This window comes from Zootoca vivipara, chromosome 2 (genome assembly GCF_963506605.1).
Source record: "Zootoca vivipara chromosome 2, rZooViv1.1, whole genome shotgun sequence".
Lineage (NCBI taxonomy): Eukaryota > Metazoa > Chordata > Lepidosauria > Squamata > Lacertidae > Zootoca > Zootoca vivipara.
The window spans coordinates 60,961,418-60,985,719 of NC_083277.1; the positions used below are offsets into that span (position 1 = coordinate 60,961,418).

Here is a 24,302-nt window from a genome sequence, read left to right on the forward strand (position 1 = left end):
GCTTTTGAACTGCCAGGTTGGCAGAAGCTGGGACACAGAAACAGGAGCTCACCCCATCATGCGGATTTGAACCGCCGACTTTCCAATTAGCAAGTCCAGGAGGCTCAGTGGCTTAGACCACAGCACCACCAGCATCCCTATACACTCTACCATGGGGAGACACTCCAGGGCCGGCCCACTCATGAGGCCAAGCACAGCAACTGCCTCAAGCAGTGGGATCCACGAAGGCAACAGATTCCTCCCTTGCTCCTGGCATAGATCTTCACCCACACCTTCTTCCCTGGCAGGGGACAGGCACTGTTTGGTGTGTCACTTCAGGTGCCAAAATGTCTGAGGCCGGTCCTGAGTCACTCATACCTCCTTTAGCGTTACTTTGACCAGATATTCAAGGTGTCTTCCTGCTCAGCCCTGTCTTCTTCTTCTTCTTCTTCGACACCCTCCCTCCTCCTTTGCAGCCTGCATGCAGCACCTTTGTGCAGCATACTTCACCAGTAGTGATATTTCCTTGAGGAATTCAGGCGAAAGGGCAGGCAGATGCCAAATCTGTGAAAACACCAAGCTGCTTCAGCTTCAGCTTCAGCTTCCCAAAGGAAGCCTTTCAGGTGCAATTAGAAATTGGGGGAAAATTCAATTCCATTTCCATCTGAAGGTGAATTTACCAAATTCGCACATTCCAAAACAGTGCGCCAACGGAAACACAGCCATCCTTCATAATTCACACTTACTTAAATCTTGCAGTGTGCTTCTCCAGCTAAGAAATGTGTAAAGAAAAAACACAAATGAGAAATTGAGAGAACTATAAAAATGACAGTTTTCTCCATGCTTAGGTAACAGTCTGGGGTAGTCATCAAATGCTGACGGGAAAGAGAAGGAACTCATTAGATTCCACCGTCATTTGGCAATACAGAAAGAACATGCAGCCACAAAGACACCCTTTGTTGTCCATCCCGTGCCCTGGGCCTTCTCTCTTCCTTTTTGCTGTTCAAGTATTATTTTTTATTTCATTTGTGGAACTGCCAGTTTCTACAATGTACGGCGGGGATAGCCAACTGCACATATTGTTCACCTTCCAACTCCCAAATCCCATTAGCCTCAGAAATCATGGCCATTTATTTATTTAGGGGTATTTATACCCCACCTATTAACCAAAGTTCTTGAGGAGACTTGCAACATATTAAAAACACAATAAAATAGAAATATATATACACAATAGACACTACAGCAGGGCATCTCTCTGACATTCTGCAGAAGTGTTTCCTGGCCTGCAAATAGCTGTTGAAGCAGTTATATGTTAGTCCCACACAGATCAGGACATCATTACTGGGTGCACAGTTCACATTCCCAGCAAAACAACCCTCTGCTTCCCCTGCCAATAACACCCTGTCAGCAACTGGTCAGCGAGTCTGAGGTAAAAGGGGTTTCAGCAGAGAAGTAAAGTGCAATGCCAGCAATAGGACGAGGCCTGCTATTGTACAAGCATGGTCCATGGGACACAGAGAAGGGATTAAGAGATCTGTGTCAACAGCATGCTTGCGTATATAAACAGTGCAGTGGAAAAGAATTCAGGTTCACACATTCATTATCACTGATGAAGTCATCTGCAGTAACAGCCAAGCTCTGCTCAGGCCCGGGCACAGCATTATTTTAATTAGCCGTGGCTATTGTGCTGTTGCTGGGTCTGGGTCTCAGGTTGGGGCTGATCTTTTTTGGTGGGGGTGGGAAGGAGCCACCCAAGAGGTATAATAATAATAATAATAATAATAATAATAATAATAATAATAATATATTATTTATACCCCACCCATCTGGTTGGGTTTCCCCAGCCACTCTGGGCGGCTTCCAACAGAAACATTAAAATACACTAATTTCTTAAACATTAAAAGCCTCCCTAAACAGGGCTGCCTTCAGATGTCTTCTAAAAATCTGGTAGCTGTTTTCCTTTTTGACATCTGATGGGAGGGCGTTCCACAGGGCAGGCGCCACCACCGAGAAGGCCCTCTGCCTGGTTCCCTGCAACTTGGCTTCTCGCAACGAGGGAACCGCCAGAAGGCCCTCGGTGCTGGACCTCAGTGTCCGGGCAGAACGATGGGGGTGGAGACTCCATCACATTCAAGAGCTTGTCATCTCACAGAAAAAGAGCCAGGGAATAATGGGAGAGAATAGCACTAGTCTGACGCCTCATCTCCCAACCGAGGAAAGTGCTGACTCTCCAAGTGTCCCTATTTACCAGTGACATTCCCAGATTTGAAATGTTGGAGGGTATGAAAGTGATATAGGGCTGGCCCGATGCTTGTGCCTAGGCTCAAAAGCTCTCCGCAAGTGATCAGTTCATGCCTCTTGGCAAATGTGATCTTTCCCTCCCCCAGCAGCCCACTACATGGGGGGGGGGAGGAAGAGAGGGGGAGTAACAGAAAGAGGGAGAAAAAAAAGTGGCTCCACCCAGTTTTGGCTCCAACACCACCGACAATTGTAGTTAGCCACACTGTCAGCATGTGGCTAACAGTGACACATGTGACACATGTGACACATTACCTCTGAGAGAGCATGGCCTGGGAAGAAAAAGGATTGCCCACGAAGGAAATCAAGTTGTTAGTGTGGCACACAAGGCATTTTGATACTCTGGTAAGAGCAATGTTAGGAAGCTGTTTGTTCCTTCACCAGGCCCTCTTCTCAGTTAAAAACGTAAAAAACATGGAATTAGCATGCTCAAACCAGAAGCATAAGCAGCCCTGCACAAATTGTGACCTTCTGAGTCAAACCCAAACTTACAGCCATGTAAAGCTGCTTGACAGTCCCATTTTATTTTATTTTTTAGAGTTCCAGGCAAGCGCCATAAACAGCAACTTCATCAGGCTCCAAACAGGCTGCCATATATAACTGGTGAGCTCTTCTTCTGCACAGTGGACCATGCAGTGTGTAGGAAGGAGTCAAACTATCTGTCTACAAGCCCCTCTACAAGGTAGAAAATTCCACAGCACTTTAAATCTTCCTGTACACACTTTGCCAGTCCAAATCGGTTTGATGAATTTGAACCATATATCAGGGCTGGCCCTAGATATCACTCTCTTCCCCCCCACCCCCCTCAATTCCATTTACAGAATCTGTAAAGACTTGCAGCTGAATCTTACTTCAGTCCTGGCAAGGGGACTGCACCTTCCACTTGAGAGCAGCAGGCTCAGCGGTGCATGGCACACACAGTTCTGTTCTCTAAGGAAGCTCAAGGGGAACAGTGGAAGGCGCAGGCTGCTACCACTGCCCACCAGCAGCATTTACTGCCTGAGGCAGCCACCTCATTCTGCCTAATGATAGGACCAGTCCTGCTTCTATTGAGCAATGAACATGAGAAACCACAGAGAACTCTCACAACTTTGATCTCAAACAGGTATAAATCATCCAACTCGGGCAGAGGAGATGTATGGGCTTTCATCATATGCCGAGATTGAAGCAACTTGTAACATCTCTCAGAAAAAGCAACATAAATGCATTTTCTAATGAATAGCTCCCCAAAAAGGACAGCAGTGGCAATTCCCTCTCCCATCGATTATTTTATTAATGAAGGCATCTCCAGTACCAGAAACCACAAAGCCGAGGGTGGATCATAAATCTTGTTACAGATCTAGAGTTAGTGAATGTTAGAAATTAGTAAAATGGCAGAATTTAGATAATTTTGGGAGTATTGAAGAGAAGATTCCAGGCCAGTGGAAAAATACAGGCCAGGGCTTCACGTGGGATAGAGATCATTAACATGATGAAAGGTCTTGGTGGCTCATCACAGAGAAATCCTTGGGCCAGCAGAGGTTGCCAAAGTTACGGTGAATGAATGATGTCATTGGTTTAAAATTCTCACCCTTTAAAACTAGGCTTGGAATAGGGGAGTGAGCAGATGGGGAGGAGTTTCTTGGAGCAAAGTGTTCTGGGAACAAGAAGGGGGAAATAAGTACCGTAGAACTCCATGAAGGTCAGAACCATCTAGGCAGGCTGGGACAGGGCTGAAGGTCAGAACCATCTAGGCAGGCTGGGACAGAGACACAGAGATGTACTGGAATCCGATGCTATGGGGAACAAGCCCTCCGAAATGTGAATGCTGTAAACTCTGCAGCTCTCTATTGAAGACTTTAGGTGTAGATATGTGTAAAGTAAACCATATTTCTTAAAGACACAAGCCTCCGCCGTGCCTTGAATTCCCAATGGAAACACAACCCTGGGTGAGTGTCTGTAACTACCTGGAATTTTGCTACGCTTGGCAGAGATTGGAGGTATCACTATTTGTATAAATTGATAGAAGCTCTTGGAGGAAACAGGACACATCTTCTGGAATTTTTACTCTAAAAAGATCAGAGGTCTAAGGGGTGTTCAAACGACCCGTCCCCATACATGCAACAAGGACAACGTGATCATGACTACTGGCCACAACCCAAAAGGGGCCCTTCTGCTCCTGTGGCTGTACCTTCTGCATTGGTATGAAGGGACACCGCACACAACGATATGCATACAGAGTTTCCTCCATGCAAGCAGAAACTCTGGCCCATCCTGGTTCCCATTCACATACAGCAGCCACTACACATATCCGTATGCATGTAGGACCCTTTCACATTAATGCTGAATGTGTAGCTACTGGCCAGCAGATAGCAGATAAATGCAAAGCTGCTCCCTCTCACACATTAAGCAGAAGCAGGGGGATGATGTTGTCTTATGAATTCCTGCCAATGACACCAGAATATGCTTGCTGGTTCCACCTGCACACACCTGCTACACATCCCACAAGCTCTGAAACCCAACTCAGATATAAGGCAAAGGACGAACACGCTGCTAAGAATGAACTGCTGCAGTGGCTATTTGCAGACTGAGAGATATGTTACTGTCACTGAAAATAAACATCCCTGCAGTACAGTATTCCCTAGACGCTGTATGTGTAATGGAACCAGGCTGAGAAGTTTGTCTTCAGAGCTGCACAAACATTAATCTGATGACACTGTTCTAGTTGTGCGTGCATTTTGTAGCACACAGTGATCTGGTTTGCACTAATACTAAGCCAAATGATGGCTTAGCACGAATGAGCAAATGTGCAGGTTCAATGTTTGTCCCTTGGTTTTGCTGTTGCTGAGCTACCCAAGGTTAAACCATGGTTTGGATTCGTGTTACATCTGAACCTAGGCTTGTGGTTTATCTCACTCCAAATGTTGAGCTGTAACCAAGGTTTGTTTTTTTGTATACCACTTGTGGTTTGTCTAGGGGAGACAAACCACAAGCTTGGGCTCAGACATAATGCTAAGCCAAACCATCATTTATTCATAGCAATCTATAATCCATTTATTGCAGAGTTACCCTGCTAATTAATAAATTGGATTGCTCTGGAATCAATATGTTGCAGATTGACTGTCTGTAGTAACCACCTGTTGTTTCTACGTGGAAGCTTAAAGGCCTACCCATTTCAACAGAACTTGCATTGTTTGTGCCCAGAATTGTTACTTCTAGATTGGGGAAGCAGCCAATGTTTAGTTACATATTTATAAAGTGCCAATTGATACACTGAATCCTTTGTTGTTGCTCTTTTACTTGGGGATGCCAAACACCATGATCACAGAAAGAAAAATGACAGATGCATGTCACAGTTAAAGCGAATTTTGAAACATGCAGCATTTATTGCTCATCATGTTTATTGCTCCGGATTTGACAATCATTATGTTTCACTATCAAGCTGCAGTATGATTCTCCTGTGGAGAATTGCTCTAAGACATGCACATATACTGTAATATACCGACTGAGAACTTATCAAACAAGCCCAGCACCTGCAATTCTCATTTCAGAAGGATGAAGAATTCTTGTAGATAGGTAGCTCAGGAGACATTTAAACACAGCTTCCCTTTGTTGATAAGGATGCAGTGACTTTTCTGGCTTGGATCCTTTACCTGTCATCATATGCCCTCATTCAAAATTTAATAATTTACAGTTTAAGACTAAATGGTGATGATCATCTTATTGTCGTTAACAAGTGCCTTGACATTTGATAAAACTATCCCTTAACAGCTGCATCTTGTTGTTAACTACTCAGTGAACACACTGTGTGAATTTAGCTTTCACAGAATCCTGCTTTTTAAGATCCCCATCACAGGAATCCACTATTCCACTTTCCTCTTCTGATGCAGGAGAGGTAGAGGAAAAGAAAACCTAACAGATTTCTCTTGGCTTCCTCTGATGCGTTCAAACAGTTTTGTTACTTACTTCATTACATGTTACTGGGGAGAGTGTTCAGCATTCTGGAGATATGTGTGGATGCCAGCCTAAGTTTCATTACTATAATCTAAGCAACTAGAATGGGAAACATGTTATTGGTTCATATTATTGTTATTCTGCTGCGATTTCCCCACAAAACCTTTTGAGCTTTCTGAGGTTCATGGATAAATGATTAAACAAAGTAGTTTTGCAATTTAATTTTATTCCGTAGATTGGACTTGCACCTTTGACTTAGATGTTTTTATCTTGCTGGGGAAACTGCTGCCAACATTTGTGCAGGCTGCTGGAGAGAGAGAGACAAAGAGAGGGAGAGACAGGGAGAGAGAGGGAGAGAGGGGGGGAAAGAGGGAGAGGGAGAGGGAGAGAGAGGGAGAGAGGAGAGGAGAGGAATGGAGAGGAAAGGAGGAGCAAAACCCAGGGCTTAACACAGGTGATCTCACATCTCCATACCACTGTTAAAGGGTCTGTGTGGGCCAAAGATGTTCCTACAAAGAAGTGGGCATCAGCTGTAAACAATGATTGGGATTCTCCTAGTGGGCCTTAAACTGTGATTGTCCCTTCAGCCTCACAATGTAGAGGTCTGGTACAGATAGTGCCACTGCCACATCTTTGTAACGCTGCTCCATCTCTTTCCCATGTAGACCTTGCACCAGTTCCACCATTCTCCAAAAGATCAGTTTACATGGACAGGAAAGATGGCAGACATGTTTATATATCCCTGGGATAGAAAAGAGTATACAGGAAACCCTCCTCAGAAGCATCAGCACATAAAAATGGATACAGAGTCAGTCATGGCCATTGACTGAAATATTTTCCTTATACTCTTTCAGAATCCTGTAAAATGTCTATACATGGGGAATATATAACATGACCGTTGTATCTGCCATATTTCCTTTCCCAGGAAAACTACATATTTCTTGGAGAACGATGTACTTAAAGTGGATGTACTTAAAGTACAACTAGCCATCTGGACCATACCCATTACTTTAAACACAGGATCATCATAGGTATTTACAGATACTAATACACTAGTAGAGTTTAGCACATGTACCCATAGATAGGGTTGCCAGACGCAATAGTGGACAGGACTTCTGTGCCTGTAATTGCCCTGCTCTCTTTTGAGTCTGGAAACCTTAAAGAGAAACCAGCAGACCCTTTGTTTAATTTCCAAGCAAAGGGTTAGTGGTTTCTCTTTAAGGTTTCCAGACTCAAAAGAGAGCAGAGCAATGAAAGGCACAGAAGTCCAGAAAGTGTGATGCTGGTGGTCAACAAAAGAGGTTTAAAGACTGTCTCAAGGCAAATCTAAAAAAATGTAGTATAAACACCCAAAACTTGGAAACACTGGGCTGCAAGCGATCCAATTGGAGAACAGCCTTTACCAAAGGTGTCATGGGCTTTGAAGATGCTTGAACTCAGGATGAAAGGGAGAAACGTGCTAAGAGGAAGGCACGTGATCAATTCCCGCCCAGAAACCTATGTCCCCACTGTGGAAGGTCGTGTAGATCCAGAATTGGCCTCCACAGTCACTTACGGATTCACTGTTAAAACCGTGTTTATGGAAAACAATCTTACATGGCTACAAGTGATCGCCAAAGAAGCAGCTGCTGCATATATTAGAGTAGGGGTGTGTTGTGATGGGGCCTACATAGACAAACCACTGCACTTTGGCTGTCACTTCTGACTGGAATAGGGCTGAAAAATCCTTTCCTCTCCTGCTGTTTCTTCCTGCTCTAAATCAGCTACGTTTCTACTAAAAGGGTCCTGTTTCCTTTGGAACAGGAAAAGAAAAAAAATCTCCAGAAGGGTAAGGGTAAGCAGACTCTCTCTCCCCCCCCCTGCACTCAAGACTGAAGCCTGCCATATTATTTTGTTGTTGTGGTTTGTTTAAAATAGCCACTGAGAGAAGCATGCCCAGCAATGTTTGCCATGTACACTTTTCAACCTTCATGTTCTAAATCATGGGGTGAGTGCCCAAGGGCAAGTGATACGGTATGACCTTAAATAACATCTGGCTTGGGAAATCAATGAACACAAATAGTGCTTGAATGTGGCCAGGCACAAAGGAGCTTGTCCATGAGGTGGCGGGAAAGGGCGAGGTGGAGAGCAAATTTGGGCTACAAACACTGCACTCCTGACCTCTGTGGGGACAACAAACACACATACCAATGTGTGTTTTGCTTGTGTTGTGCTTGGTTCCTCAGATGTTGTGCTTGGTTCCTCAGATACAAGCCAAAGCAAGGTAAGTCAGCCTTGCATTTGGCAGTCAGAGAGTCTCTGTGTGTACAGTTCTGGTTGCCTCACCTCAAAAAGGATATTACTGTATAAGGTGAAGTTCAAGGGTACAAGGTTGCAGAAGGGTACAAGGGGATGAGGAAAGGTTGCAGCATTTGGGACTTTTCGGTTCAGAGAAAAGCAGGAGTGACATGATTGAAGTTTATAAAAATATGCATGGGATGGGATGGAGGAAGTGGTTTTTTTCTGCCCCTCTCATAACACTAGAACTCATAGCCCTCCAATGAAGCAGAATGTTGGAAGATAATTCAAGACAGATAAAAGAAAGCAACTATGGAACTCGCTCCCATAGGAGGCAGTGATGCTGCTAACATAGATGGCTTTAAAAGAAGATTAGACAATTTCATAGAGAAGGCTCTCAATGGGTATTAGGTAGAGGCAATAATGCTTCCAAATCCCAGTTGCTGGAGGCCACAGGCAGGGAGAGTGCTCTTGTGCACAGACCCTGCTTGCGGGTTTCCCGCAGGCATTTGCTTGACCACTGTGGGAATAGGATGCTGGACTAGATGGGCCCATTGGTCAGATCCAGCAGGCTTGTCTTAGGTTCTAATATATTAAGGCCAAACTACATGTTACACACTAGCTAATGCATATCACTGAACTCAGAACCCTCCTTCTTTCCCTCCATGAAAGTCTGCTCTGAGAGCGCCAGAGAAGGTGGGCAAAATAGGTGCCCATTATTTCCCTGATCCAAATTGCCCCCCCCCAGCTTCTTTTCCCTTTCATGGGGTTCTATTTCCCCAAACATGTTTTACAAGAGCTCCAAAGAGCTCAGTCTTCTAGAAAGTGCCTGTCCTGTTTATAATTCCTCCTTTTCATTGAGATTTTAAGCTCCCTGTTGATTCTTCAAGATATCTGTCTGGTTATTTTGCCATGGAAACAGCCATTGCCTTGCCTTGAAAGTCTTCCATTCCCCTCCCCTCTCCCCCGGCCATCATTCTCCATCCTTTCACCTTGCAACTGATAGCCATAATTCCAGGCAAGACAATGCTGAGCTTAGCTGAAATTATCAGCTATTGTCCTAAATAATTATCCTCTACAGTTCTCATCGCCATCAACAGATAAACTCCAGGCCCTCCATAGTTCAGAGCTGGACTCTAGTTATCAGACAGCATTAAACATACTGAGTCACTGCAGGGAGACAAAATAACTTTTCATTAAATTACCTAAGGCAATCATTTTCAGGGAAGGTGAAGAGGAGCAAGGGGCATCCTTTATCTACGCTCTTGTGGCATGTTATAATGGGCTGCTAATATCACACACTGCCTGATTGGTTTTCTCAGCTAGTCTGCTGACTCATGTGAGTTAGCTATCAATCCTAAATATATGATATTTTTCATTACTTACGTAGTCTAGGAGTAGCTAACCTGTGGCCCTCCCAAAGTTGTTGGACTACAATTCCCATCATCCCTGTCAATTGGCAATGCTGACTGAGGCTGATGGGAGTTGGAATTCAATATTGTCAGGAAGGTCAGAGATCCCCAAACCGTGGCCCACTATCTGGCAGGGGGATTGCTAGACCTCATTGCCTAACACACTTCAGAGGAACTAATATACCCCAATGCCCAATGTCTTTCCTTGGTTACCAACAACAGTGGTATATTTCATCCAGAGTTGGCAGGAGCTAAATTTTAGTCATTTAATATTAGGTACATGGGTGGCGCTGTGGTCTAAACCACTGAGCCTAGGGCTTGTTGATCAGAAGGTCGGCGGTTCGAATCCCCGCAGCTGGGTGAGCTCCTGATGTTCAGTCCCAGCTCCTGCCCACCTAGCAGTTCGAAAGCACGTCAAAGTGTAAGTAGATAAATATTGGTAGGTACTGCTCCGGCAGGAAGGTAAATGGTTTCCATGTGCTGCTCTGGTTCGCCAGAAGTGGCTTAGTCATGCTGGCCACATGACCTGGAAGCTGTCTGTGGACAAAGACCAGCTCCCTCGGCCTATAGAGCGAGATGAGCACCGCAATCCCAGAGTCGTCCGCGACTGGACCTAACGGTCAGGGGTACCTTTACCTTGACCTTTTACATGATATGTGTACCTAGCAAGGTACCTGAAGTTTCTTTATTTATTTAAATGCAGGTTGAATCTGTGATGCTCAGCTAGAGATTTCATCTAATCTGCAGATGGGTATGCTTTTATCCTCATGTTAGGTAATTTCACTGAACTGATAAGAACATGAAACAAGAATATGTCAATTGAGAAACAAGCTCAAGGGACTGCTCCTTCTTCCTATTTTTATAGAAGGTTCTATCCATCTACAGACTTGAAAAAGAGTTAGAGTTGGGGGTTAGAGTGTTGGACAAGGACCAGGGAGACCAGGGTTCAAATCCCCACTCAGTCATGAAGACTTACTGGGTGACTTTGGGCCCATCGTGGTCTCTCAGCTTAACCTTCTGATTAATGGTTGTTGTGAGGAGAAAATGGGGAAGGAAAAAACCTTGAGCCCCTTGGAGGAGAGGTGGGATATAAATGCAATAACAGATAAAACAAAGCTCGCTTTTGATCACCAAGACAGACTTCTGCCCGAGCTTTCCAAAAAAGAGCAAGAGCCACACAGAATGCTTTGAGCTGTGTTGCAGGAAGGCCAAACAAAGTTCCACTGATGATGAATGAATGAGCCAGCAGTACTCTGTCCATGATAAGGAGCCATCTCTGTGAAATTATGTACCCAGGCATGTAATCAGGACAGGGCAGGCACTGTTAACTTCATCTTAGGCTGATCAGGCTGGGTGGGGTTCCTGAGACAGTCAACATCCAATGCCTTAGAGATAGCTCAGAGCAGGGCAGAGTTGGGAGGAGGACAATGACAGTGCATGCAACAGGCATTGATGGAACCTGACAGTGGAGGGACATTGGGGGCCCAGCAGCTATCACACTGCAAGATCAGGGCCACTGGAGTAGCCAGTAGGATGTACATGCAGTTTTCCCAGGTGGCTGTGATCATCCGTGAAACTATGAGAGGAACACAGGAAGCTGTCTTATACTGAATCAGGCCATTGGTCTACCTAGCTCAATATTTTTTTTGCATTTGACTGACAAGTGTCTCTACAGTATTTCAGACAGGGAATCTTTCCCAGCCCTACTTGGAGATGCCGAGGATTGAACCAGGAACCTTCTCATGCAAAACATGAGTTACCTCCGAGGATGTGGACAGGCTGCTTGGACGAGTGAAAGCAACCACCTGTCTCCTTGACCCTTGCCCATCCTGGCTTATAAAAGCTAGCCGGGAAGGGCTGGGCGATGGGCTTCGCGGGTTGGTGAATGCTTCTCTCTGTGAGGGAGCCTTCCCAGACCCGCTGAAAGAGGCGGTTATCAAACCACTTTTTTAAAAAAACTGTCTTTAGATGCGGCCAATATGGCCAACTATCGCCCAGTCTCAAATCTTCCATTTCTGGGCAAGGTGATTGAGCGAGTGGTTGCTGAACAACTCCAGGCACGCCTGGAAGAAGCGGACCATTTGGATCCCTTCCAGTCGGGATTCAGGCCTCATCATGGGAATGAAACTGCCTTGGTCGCACTGGTTTATGATCTCCGGCAGGCTAGAGACAAAGGTGAGAGCTGTTTCCTAGTTCTGCTGGATCTCTCAGCGGCTTTTGACACCATCGACCATAACATCCTTCTGGACCATCTAGAGCAGTGGTCCTCAACCCCCGGGCCACGGACCGGTACCGGTCCGTGGATCAATTGGTACCGGGCCGCCCAAGGAACATTAAATACAATTAAATTAAGATTATTAAATCAAAACAATCTAAATAAAATAGAAACAATCAATGTCCACTCCTCAGTGGGCCGCAAAACAATCAACGTCCCCCCCTCAGCGGGCCGCAGTAAAATTATCAAACGCTGACTGGTCTGCGGCGATAAAAAGGTTGGGGAGCACTGGTCTAGAGGGCTTGGGAGCTAGGGGCACTGTCATACAGTGGTTCCGCTCCTTCCTCCTGGGCTGTGTTCAGAAAGTGGTGGTGGGGGATGAGTGTTCAGAGCCCTGGGGCTCTCACTTGTGGGGTGCCTCAGGGTTCTGTCCTCTCCCCCATGCTTTTTAACATCTATATGCAGCCGTTTCCGAGCACAATTCAAAGTGTTGGTGTTGACCTTTAAAGCCCTAAAAGGCCTCGGTCCAGTATACCTGAAGGAGCGTCTCCACCCCCATTGTTCTGCCAGGACACTGAGGTCCAGCGCCGAGGGTCTTCTGGTGGTTCCCTCGCTACGAGAAGCCAAGTTACAGGGGACCAGGCAGTGGGCCTTCTCGGTAGTGGCACCCACCCTGTGGAACGCCCTCCCACCAGAGGTCAAAGAGAACAACAATTACCAGACCTTTAGAAGGCATCTCAAGGCAGCCTTGTTTAGGGAAGCTTTTAATGTTTGATGGATTTCTGTATTTTAATGTTTTGTTGGAAGCCGCCCAGAGTGGCTGGGGGAACCCGGCCAGATGGGCGGGGTATAAATAATAAACTATTATTATTATTATTAATTATTAATTATTATTATATAAACAGACACTCTACCACTGAGCCTTTCCATTAACTTGTCCCTGCTTGATTACTTTGAATGAAGGAAAGGGGTTGGTGAGAGGCAAAAAGAGGTTGAGTGGTTCTTCATTTGGTGAGCCTGGAATGCTAAGGAAGAGATGTGTTCAGAAGAGGAAGGCAAGCTGTGCACAAATGTTGTCCAAGCAGGCAGTTTTCAAAATTCGGAAAGGAGGGGATGTCTAGAGAAGCACCGTTATCAGACTATAAGCACTTTGTGCATTCATTTTGAGGCTCGAGTTATCTCTGTGATGGTGTGCACTGCCAAGCAGGATATCAGGCTTTTTCTTTTTTTTGGGGGGGGGGTAACAGCACACACTTCAAATGACAACACTGAGTTTCATGCTAAAATATTCAGACCTCTGTGAAAATTCAGATGGTCCAGCCAGGACGCACTAAAGAGTAGCGAATCTGCAGCCCTCCCAATGTTGTCAGGCTAAAACTCCTATCAATCCTGACCATTGGGCATGCTGGCTGGAGCTGATGGGACTTGGAGCCATCAAGTTCCCCGTCCCCATATTATGCAAATAAAGTAAACATATGCATATTTGTAATGCTTGGGCTTATTCATTATGAAAGCAAAAACCAGGATTTTTGACAGTGGCTGATAGGGTTTTATACTGAACCTTAATGGCTGATGTAAATTTTTATTGATTTCATATTGTTGCTTTTTTTTGCTCACTGTTTGATGTGTATTTATCCTTTTTGTACATCACTGAATTATTATTATTATTATTATTATTATTATTATTATTATTATTATTACATTTATATTCCATCTGTCCTGCAAGTAGCTGAAGGTTCCCTTCTCTGTTTCATCCTCACAACAACATTGGGAGGGAGGTTAGCTGAGAGACAATGACTGGCCTAAGGTTGCCTAGTGGTCTTCATGGCTGAGTGGGGATTTGAACCCTGGTCAGAAATCAGAAAAGTGACTTGGAGGAATATAACTTACTAAATAAAGCCTACAAGAAAATATACTTGCCTAGAATCTCAGCAGGCACAGGCTGTACAAATGATGTTCCTAGAACTATGCTTTACCCAGACATATGCTATCGCCAGCAGCAAGGACTAGCATGCATTGTCTTTTTTTAATGACAAGAGCCAGTACTAGGCAAACTTCCATTTGTCTGCTACATTAGGCTCCTGCACATAAATCCTTTGAAACCTTGACTTTCAGTGGAGCTTTTTGTGAGAGCTGAACAGAGAGAATCCATGACTTGGCAGAAAAGAAGAGTCTTATTCAGCATGCCAGTGAGGCTTCCCTTCCCCTTATCTACAGCTGCTCTGCCAAAATCTTCAGTGCTGTCTGCCACTATGTGGAAAAAAATGGGGACACATGAGAAAGATCATATATTCATTTGAAGACCTCATCACTTTGGAAATGTAGTGGGCAGGTGGCATAAACACAGTTCCGTGCCTCTGTTATCATATTCACCATGGAGATTATCTGCAGGTTAAACTATGGCAGAAAGGTGATTGTTATGCATAGATGTAATTTACCGATAGGGTGCTGTAAAACACACTGTACTTTCCCGAGGATATTTCCTTTTGCCATATGGAACTGTATCTGCATCTGTATGAGGTCTCACCACATAGTATTTCCGCTCCTGCGAACATGAGCTTGCCAATGACCTGGCATCACCTCTATATTGAACAAGAACAGCTACAGGAAAACAAACAGACTCGTGCATTTTGTGAACCATGCCTGCTAGACATAGCCAGCACTTCCAATTTCTCTGCATTATGGTGCATCAGCCTGAACCAAATGGATCCACACAAGTGGATGAGGGAACTTATGACCTTCCAGATATTGCTGTACCCCAATTCCCATCAGCCCTAGTCAGCACGGCCAATCGTTGGGGATGATGGGATTTCTAGTCCAGGAACATCTGGAAGAGAGCCACGACTTCTCACCCTTGGTGCAAATCCCCTGAGATACCCATTGTACTGTTCAAAGTTTATTTCATTGTGTTTCCCCTCATGTATGAAGTTAGTGGTGTGGATTTCATTCTGACTAGAGCAAAGCAAACTATGAAGTGGTACAAGTGATCTTCTGAGGGTCAGTATAAGAATTCTGGCATTAACTATTCAACAATGGCAGTGGATAGGAATATAGAAAGCTGTCTGATATGAAGCTAAGACTGACCACTTAGCTCAATATTGCCTACTCTGGGTGGCATCATCGGTCTCCAGAATGTCATGTGGAAGTCTTCGCCATCACCTAGTTCTTTTAAATGTAGACGCATGAAATAGAACTTGGGGTTTTCTGCTTGCAAAATACATCCTCCTGAGCTTTGTTCCCTCCCCATAATCAGTGTGCACAGAAACAGGGTAGATGGATCCATTGGTATGGATCAGTATAAGACAGCTCCTTCCGTGTTATTGTCATTGTTGCCATATTAATAGCCCATCGCCAAATTATGTTAAGTTGCCAGGCTGACTTGCTCAACACAGGGTGGCTATGTCTGCTAAATAGTCTTAATAATGTAACATATGGTCAGCGGCAAATCATGGCCTTAACTGTTCTGCAACAAGTTTCAGAAAACACTTGAGATTGGCTTTGCTGCCGCCTACTGACAGTAGTGAAGCAAAGCAGCTTTGCAAACTTTTTTTTTTTGCAAATATACCGGTATGCACACACAAGAGCTGGCTCGGGAGATGCAATTTTTTTGTTCGCGCACAGCAACAAGGATAATAGAATCATTGACGCACAGAGTTGGAAGGGACCCCAAGCGACATCTAGTCCAGCCCCCTGCAAGGCAGGAATATTTTGCGCAACCCACGGCCCTGAGATTAAGAGTCTCATGCTCTACCGACTGAGCTACAAGGCTACAAGGCAGCAAACACTTTGGGACCAGGAATTTAGTAGAGTGCTGTCTGTGATTTTATGCCTCTCAAAAGCACTGTAGATCTCATTCAGTTTTGAGGGCTTGTTGATAAAGCTAACTTCCATTCAGCCCAATATTTTCCAAATACAAAATGTGGCTTAGCTTTAACCCTGAAGCAAAGGGGGCGGGGGGCAGGCAGGACAAAGACCAGGATACTTGCCACCTGCCTTCATCAGTGTACTCAGAGGCACACAGTACAGGTTGAAATGCCCTGATTTTGTCCAGTACTGACCTTACTCTTAACATAAAACAGATCTCAAACTGCAATTACAACTGAACAAAAGAAATGCAAATATACACCCTCAATAGGATGCTTGGGAGCACTGAAATATGAAGCTGAGGGTGGAGGCCGTTGCTTCTGTGGTTAGATTTTTCTGCACACCTGAAAACAATCTTTATCCACTTGAAAAAAAAGCCACTTTACATGCTACACCCAAATATACTCTAGAGTTATATATGTACTCCACACCCAGAAACCTTATTGCATAAGCATAGGCAGAGCTACAATTCCCAGGGTTCCCTGTGAAGAGGAATTGACTGTTACACCACGTGAAGGCAATAATAATAATAATAATAATAATAATAATAATAATAATAATATATCATTTATACCCCGCCCATCTGGCCGGGTCTCCCCAGCCACTCTGGGCGGCTTCCAACAGAAGAATAAAACACAATAATCTATTAAACATTAAAAGCCTCCCTGAACAGGGCTGCCTTCAGATGTCTTCTAAAAGTCTGGTAGTTGTTTTCCTCTTTGACATCTGTTGGGAGGGCATTCCACAGGGCAGGCGCCACCACCGAGAAGGCCCTCTGCCTAGTTCCCTGCAACTTGGCTTCTCGCAACGAGGGAACCGCCAGAAGGCCCTCAGTGCTGGACCTCAGTGTCCGGGCAGAATGATGGAGGTGGAGACGTTGTTAGGGTTTCCTAACAACACACTTAACAAACTACAGTTCCCATAATACTTTGGGGGGGGGAGGGATGGCTGTTTAAAGTGGCATCATAGCGTTTTGAATCTATTATTGAGCATTTCTTCTCATTAGTTTGCAGGGTGGTTCAATGGCAATGACCATGCATCCTGCACTCATTCTGATTTGCTTGCAGGCAAGATGTTTACATGCCTTCACACTAATCATCCTTTCACCCCACCTTTTCCAATGTAATTTCGCCATCTCTTTCCAACCTGTAAAAAGTCCACTTTTTAAAAAGTGGATCTGCTGCACTAGGGCAGCCTTTCTCAACCTTGGGGTCCCAGAAGTTGTTGAACTACAACTCCCACCATCCCTAACCACTGGTCCTGGTAACTAGGGATGATGGGAGTTGTAATTCAACAACATCTGGGGACCCAAGGTTGAGAAAGGCTGCACTAGGGTGACAAAGCACTTGAATCACTTTCGATGTGCGAAAGAACCTTGAACCCCTCTCACAAAATATTACTGACAGCCTGCAGCCACCCAAGGAGCCAGCCCTACCATTTGCAATCCTCCCTTAGTGATGAGACATCTCAACAGATTAGAGAACCACCCTGATCCACTGAGGCCCAACAGTGTGCAGATTTGCCTCCAATATAGTTAGGTCCCATTTGCAAAGCATCCGTAAAATAACAGTGGGATGGGACATCACAAATGGGAGGAGCTGTGGGGTAGCACCATTGGGAAGAGGGGCTTCATTTCTGCAGCAAACTATGTACACACAGAGTAACATTGGTGCATGATACGAGCATAGCTGCCAAGTTATCCCTTTTTTTAAGGGAAATTCCATTATGCTGAATAGGCTTCCTCGCGAGAAAAGGGAAAACTTGGCAGCTATGGATAAGAGGCCACAGATTTACACCCACTCTTGGGCACGATCAGAGGTGTCAGCTTGAATAATATACTGGGGGAGAAGGTAAGCCCCACCCCTCACAATTGATCACATGACTTGCTGCACACACACTATTTGAATGGCAGTGTCCATCAACTTTGGGGGGCCCCAGCCTCCTTAAATATTTTATTGAGGGAGCCAAAGAGACCTCAGCCCCTAGGAGTTGGCTCCTATGGGCACAATAGTAGAACCAACTGTGTAGAAAGCAGGTTGGGTCCCAAACTGGTATAAAACTGGTATAAACCTCGGACAGGAAGGGGTGTTGAAACCTCACCATCACACACCATCGTTTGCAAGCAAAAGGTCCCAAATGCAACCCCTGAACATTCCCATTTGAAGAGAAACCAGTATTATGTAGCAGGCAAATATAAAAACTTTCCAGCTAACACTCTGAAGCAGGAGTGGGCAACTTTTGCAGCCCGAGGGCCACATTCCCTTTCTGGCAACTTTCTGGGGGCCACATGGCAGTGGTGGGACAGTGAATGTAGGTATATTTTATCTTTGGCTACTTGGATCGTCAGGGCCGTCTTTAGCATATGCGCCGCCAGGATGCAAAGATCCGCCCAGCGCCCCCAAATTTAATTTAGCTGCCCCCAGATTTTTTGGGGGGGAGCCTCAAAGTTGTTGAGCTTTTGGGGGGGAGGGGGAAGCCAAAGTTGCTGTCGCCCCTCCCCCGACTCGTCAGGAATATTTGACGCTACGAAGTAACAGAGCGACGGAGGGGTGGGGGGTGGGGACTTTCACTCCATTGCTTTTCACTGTCCCTGATTGAGAGGGGGCTTGATATACAGTAGGTATACATTTGGTGCCCCCTGAATACATTTGCCACCCCCCAGAATTTGGAGTCTGGGTGCACCGCACCCCTTGCACCCCTGGGTAAAGACGGCCCTGTGGCTTGTTTCCACACACATGCACACCACCAACTCTTCCATCCAGGCAAGCAAGAGGAATGAGGGCATCAGGCTGGGTCTGTGAGGGGTGTGGCTGGGGAAGAGGTGTGGCCAGGGGAGAGTCCCAAGGACCAGGGAAGGGTGCCACATTTGTCCCCCATGCCGAGGTTCCCCACCCCTGCTCGGAAGAGTCACCGTTTGCTAGTCTAGACAATACTGAGCTACACAGACAGACTACTGGAGCTGCTTTAAGACTGCTTTCTTCAAATGCGGCTTATGTCCTTTGCAAGTCTGGCTTAGCATAAGAGAGAATCCTGAAGTCCAGCATGGGAGAAAATAAAGTCAAAGAGCAGTATGGATCGGGGAAAGGATCCAGCACATCTTCTGCACATGAGACCCTCCAAGTCCATTTGCCATAAACCTAGAGCTGTGCTATCTAAAAAAATTCCTTCAGTAGCACCTTAAAGACCAACTAAGTTTTTATTTTGGTATGAGCTTTCGTGTGCATGCACACGAAAAGCTCATACCAAAATAAAAACTTAGTTGGTCTTTAAGGTGCTACTGAAGGAATTTTTTTATTTTGCTTCGACTCAGACCAACACGGCTACCTACCTGTAACTGTCCTATCTAGTTAGTCTTGACTTTTCAAATTAAAATTCTGCTTCATGTGAGAATTGAAATCTGCTTCATGATGCCCACAAGGTGGCGTACTGGGACTTCTCAACAGGCTTACCGGTACAGTAGTTCTACAATTCTACAAAATAAATAAATAAATCACCTACTATTATCAGAGCCCTCTTAAACGTGCTCAGGTTAAAACAAACAAACAAAAAACAACCAGGAGAGATTTTTATTCATATCAAAGGAACAAAGGATTCCCTGCCTGAATCTTCTAACCAATGGGGGATGGGCTTAGCAGAAACAGAATGCAAAAAGTAAGTCATCAAATATCAACCGCTTTGAGGGTTTTTCTAACAACAAGTGGTGTAGAGATATTGTGAAAAAAGAAATAAAATACACAAATAAGTGTTTTGCTTCATGGACATAGCCGCATAATATTTTTGAAGTCAGAAAGTACATAATTTGGGGGCTATGTACAAGAGTATCTACCTTACATGGGGAAAGTCCCAGGTTTAATCTCCAGCATTTCCCAGAAGGGTTGGGAATGTCCCTGTCTGAAACCTTGGAGAGACAACAGTCAGCTAGATGTCCAATAGGCTGGCTTAATGTTCTTGTGTCTCCCACAGGGATGTGCCATGTACTTAGATGGGTCAAGGTGAGAGGGCCTTAGTGAGTCGGAGAGGGAGTGCCCAGGGTTTGCAGGGAAATTATTGTTTGTAAATTTGCTCCTCCAGCTACACATACACACTTTAAACTAATAGTTGCACTTGAAGATAAGAAAAACATGCACAATCAAGGAACTTCAGGATCAGGGGGTGGCTGAGCCAAAAATACTTCCTGTAAAAAAATAAAGTGGGGAGAAAGTGGGGTACATCTCTATTTGCTCTGTTGCAGGATTGGCACCCTGTGTGTGGCATGGTGTTCACATTTCCTAAAGCGTTTGCTGATTTATTTATTTTTAAGGGCTGGGCAGAACAGACATGGTGAGGACACAAGCTGCATGGACATGTGTATTTCTGAATGTGTGCATAAGGATAAATGGACATAAAGTGACACAAGTATGGACATGAGCAGAAAGCAAATGGGTGGCCGAGAGGTTTGGGCAGATGCCAGAATGTTTAAAATACTGTACTGCTAAAATAGATAGATGCTGTTTTTGAAAGCAGGCCGAATGGACAAGATGAGATGGGCAGTGTAATGGGGCTTGGAATAAGGTTACAAACCTATGCTGGGAAGGGAGTCTAATTGAAAAAAAGTGTGAGTTACTTCCAAGTAAGTATCAGCTTTGTTAGAATTAAGGGCTATAATAAGAACATGGTGGAACTACATAGGAACTGCTTGATTTGTTCCCACCAGCCAAGTCTTGCTTGCTCTGCCTGATAGCAGCTCCCAGGCAGTAGTTTCGCCCCATCACTTCCTACCTGAAACTTTGGACTCTAGTAGCGCTAGGGATTGAACCTGGGACATTCAGCATGTAAAGAGCTGTGCCCCTTCCCCCAGCCAATGAGGTCATCAGCACCACTGGTTAATCAAGCGGTTAATCAGGATCCTTCCCTATGCATCCTAGAACCCGTCATAGAAAAACAAGCATGTTGCATCCTGATTTCACTCACATCTAAGACAGGAAATGGTACTCACTTTTTAAGGCCTCTTATTGGGTAGTTCTCCCTGGGTAGCCATTGAATTAAACTCCCAAGTCCCTTTCTGGTTCAACATGGTCAGCAAAGAAATTTAGGCACGTTTAGACATCTCTACCGGCATCAGTCCTGGCAGGAAGTCTCTCTCTTTTTGCTTCTTTGTATTATTATCGGCACCTAGTCTCCTGAAATAGATTTCTTGGCAGCCCCTAGGGAAGCAGGGACTGCCCTAGCGTCCTCAAGAGGGCCTGGCTAGCAAGTACACAGTGCAACTGTAACCTGGATACTCTCTCTTGTGCTGCTAAGTGAAACACAGATCAAGAAAGCAGCAGCAGCCTGAAGCAATGGCAAGAGATTTCTTTCTTTTTACCGTGGAATGAGTGGGGGAAAGTATGACCATAGAAACTACTCACTCTGCTGACTTGGACAATGAAGTCCCTAATAGGTCACGTCTATATAGCTGGTAATATACAAAATAGAGTATTCACAGAGAAGGCTGCAGTTCAGCCTTCACTGACCTGGTGCCTTCCAGAAGTTTGGACTACAACTCCCATCAGGCCCAGCCAGGGCAGCTCTAGTCCAATACATCTGAAGGGAAATATGCTCACTTTCATTATGGTTCAAGTACTTGATACAGTGATGTTGAATCTTTACATTAAATAATCTAGATTACAAAGGGTATTTGCTTAAATGTGCCACTCTAAACTGATAAACTGTGTTACATTTTGACCCAATAAGTACAAACGTGCATGCTATTTTTTTCCGCAAGTGTCTAAATTTGAGCCCCACTTTGACCTTGGTTGGGGCCAAATGGCCCTCATCCCCACCCCCACGGCTCTGCTCAGATCCTGAGATATATTCACTTACTCATATAGCTGTGTGTTAAGGAACTGTGCACCAGGAACGATGGACCAACTTCATTCTGTAAATTTCATCACCTCCTGTTGTCCTTCAATTCCTCTTCAGGATTTGAAGGGTTGCCAGCTTTCTCCCCATTACAAGACCCTTGTGTGTTCAACAGCTGTGTGACCTGCAGAAATTCAGCATGTCAACCCCCCCCCCCACCAGCAGTGCTTTCAAACAAGTGACTCGGTATGTGAAACTGAAGTGGGAAAATAACTGGGTGAGATAATTTACCAACACAGAAATGACCTTTCTGTTCTGCCCTATCTTTGGCAGCTACTCCTTTGGAATTTGTCTCTTTTGCCAAGCGTATTGGACTTCCCTTATGAAAACGATGCTCAAGTCTTTTATCAGCAGGGCAAGTGTGAGAAGGTAGGCTGTATTTTGAGGGACAGCTGCCATTTTAGAACACCAGCTGCAGTGGAAAGAACTCCACAGTTTCAGAAGGCCTTCATTTCCCCCACCAAACCTGATAAGCCCACCCGCTTGCCCTTATGACTGTGGTCCTGTGGACACTCACTTAAGAGCAGATCCCATCAAACACAATGGGAATTATTTCTGAGAAAGCATGAAGCGGTCTCTGCATTACATGATGTCTTCAAGCACATCTAACTTTGAAAGGACAACCATTTATGTGAGGGGGGGGAGTCATTATACAACTGCAAATCGCTTTGGGATGCCTCATGGGAAGTGATTCATCAATGAAATCAATAATAATCAAAAGTAGGGAGTTGTACGTTGAGTCATTGAAGCTGATATACCTCAGTCTTTGGGGCCTTTTGGCTCAGCGTCTGGCCACTCCCCCAATTGCCACTAAATCAATCCCCAATAGGAAGCAAGCTGACCCACAGAATTTGTGGGAAGCCTTTTGGACTTAGGCGGTGGTTCCATAAAGCCAACAGCTTCAAGTTACAGGCCAGGAGTTATAAATATTTCCGCCACGCACTTGACACTGATTAGCCAAAACAATCTGCACATTCACATGTAGCTTTTCCTTGCTGCCATCTGTGCCTCCCCCCCCCCCCGCACTGCCCCCCACTCTTCCTGGGGCAGGCTTGATCACTAGGTACAGGGCGGGCGGGCAGCGTATGCCTCAGGCATGGGCTTCAGATAGGATTACCCCCTAGTAATAGCGTGCTCAGATTGCCAGTTTTGACATTTACTAGGTGAGAGTGAAGGGGCGTGCCCCAAAGCCTTTCAGGAATGTTAATTGGCTAAAGCTGTGGCCAATGCAAAGCAGCCTGCAAGAGGACAGGCCACCTTGTCTGTTTGGTATTAACTGTGTTTAGGATTGGATTTTGAATTGAGTTTTACGGAGGCTGCCTGTGACTTCGCTCTTTGGCACTTCTTTGTACGCAGGAAGGATGGCACGAATCACACCAGCTTTTTAGAGGCATTAAAGTTGAGGTCTCCATGCTAAGGCTTGTGCTGGGGATTTGCTACACATCTAAGCCTCACCCTGCCCCACCCCATTGAACTGTTAACTTGACAGCTTCTCCTTTCCCTAGCGCCTCCCCTCTGCAGATCTTTAAAGCACCTGACAAAAAACAAGCTTCATAAGGAACCCGGTGAGAAGGGGAATGAAATGCAAGCAATGATCTGTCCCAGCAAGATGCCTTATCAAAACAAGCCACTCTGGGACCAGTTGGTACAAATGATTGGCTTGATAATCCTACTAAATTGTAACCTTATTCTCTGTTGATTGTGAGGCAAAATGGTGGGAGGTAGAATAGTGTATGTTTGCTCTGGATGAATTGCTTGAACATTGAGCCTTTGAACATGATTCTGGAATAATTACCTCTTTACAGGCCTGATCGTGTGAACATAGCCTTTCGCAGCCTTTCTCGAAAGGCTTTTGATGAGTTGAGTTGCAGCTCAATGTATGAATGTATGAACAACTTTTATTTTAAAAAAGTTTGTGATTATAGTGATAGCATAGTTTTATCTGCAGTGTTGCTTTGGGATGCCTGCTTCACACATGCAATCCATTGCTTGATGATGCAGGTATCACTTGATGAATATACATTTACAAACCAGCTCTCATCTTCTGGTATCCATATCTTATGCCTTGACTACACATTGTTGTTGGCTGGGTCCTTGGTATTTGGAGGCAAATGAGACCCACAGATCTCTGACCAATGTCACTGTCTATTATCTGTATTCAGAGTGCAGGACAGAAGTGAAATTGCAAATAGATACTGAAAAGGCTGTCTGAATCTGGGAGAATACAGTGGTACCTCGCAAGACGAATGCCCTGCAAGATGATTTTTTTGCAAGACGAATGCGTCTTGCGATCTGATGGTGACTCGCAAGACGAATTCATTTTGCGAAAAATTCATCTTGTGAATCACGGTTTCCCATAGGAATGCATTGAAATTTAATTACTGCAATCCTATGGGCAAAAAAGAAAAAAAGAAATTTCAATGCATTCCTATGGGAAACCGCAA

General features: G+C 45.0%; 1 protein-coding gene across 1 annotated transcript in view; it reads right to left on the reverse strand.

Annotated features, from left to right (window-relative positions):
* The window catches only part of LARP1 (La ribonucleoprotein 1, translational regulator), a 100,322-nt gene extending 79,142 nt beyond the window's left edge, over positions 1 to 21,180 (reverse strand). The window contains exon 1 of the mRNA XM_060271625.1: positions 20,954 to 21,180. The gene's annotated coding sequence lies outside the window, so the exon portion shown is untranslated. The remainder of the gene's footprint in view (positions 1 to 20,953) is intronic.
* Between the last annotated feature and the right edge of the window lie 3,122 nt (positions 21,181 to 24,302).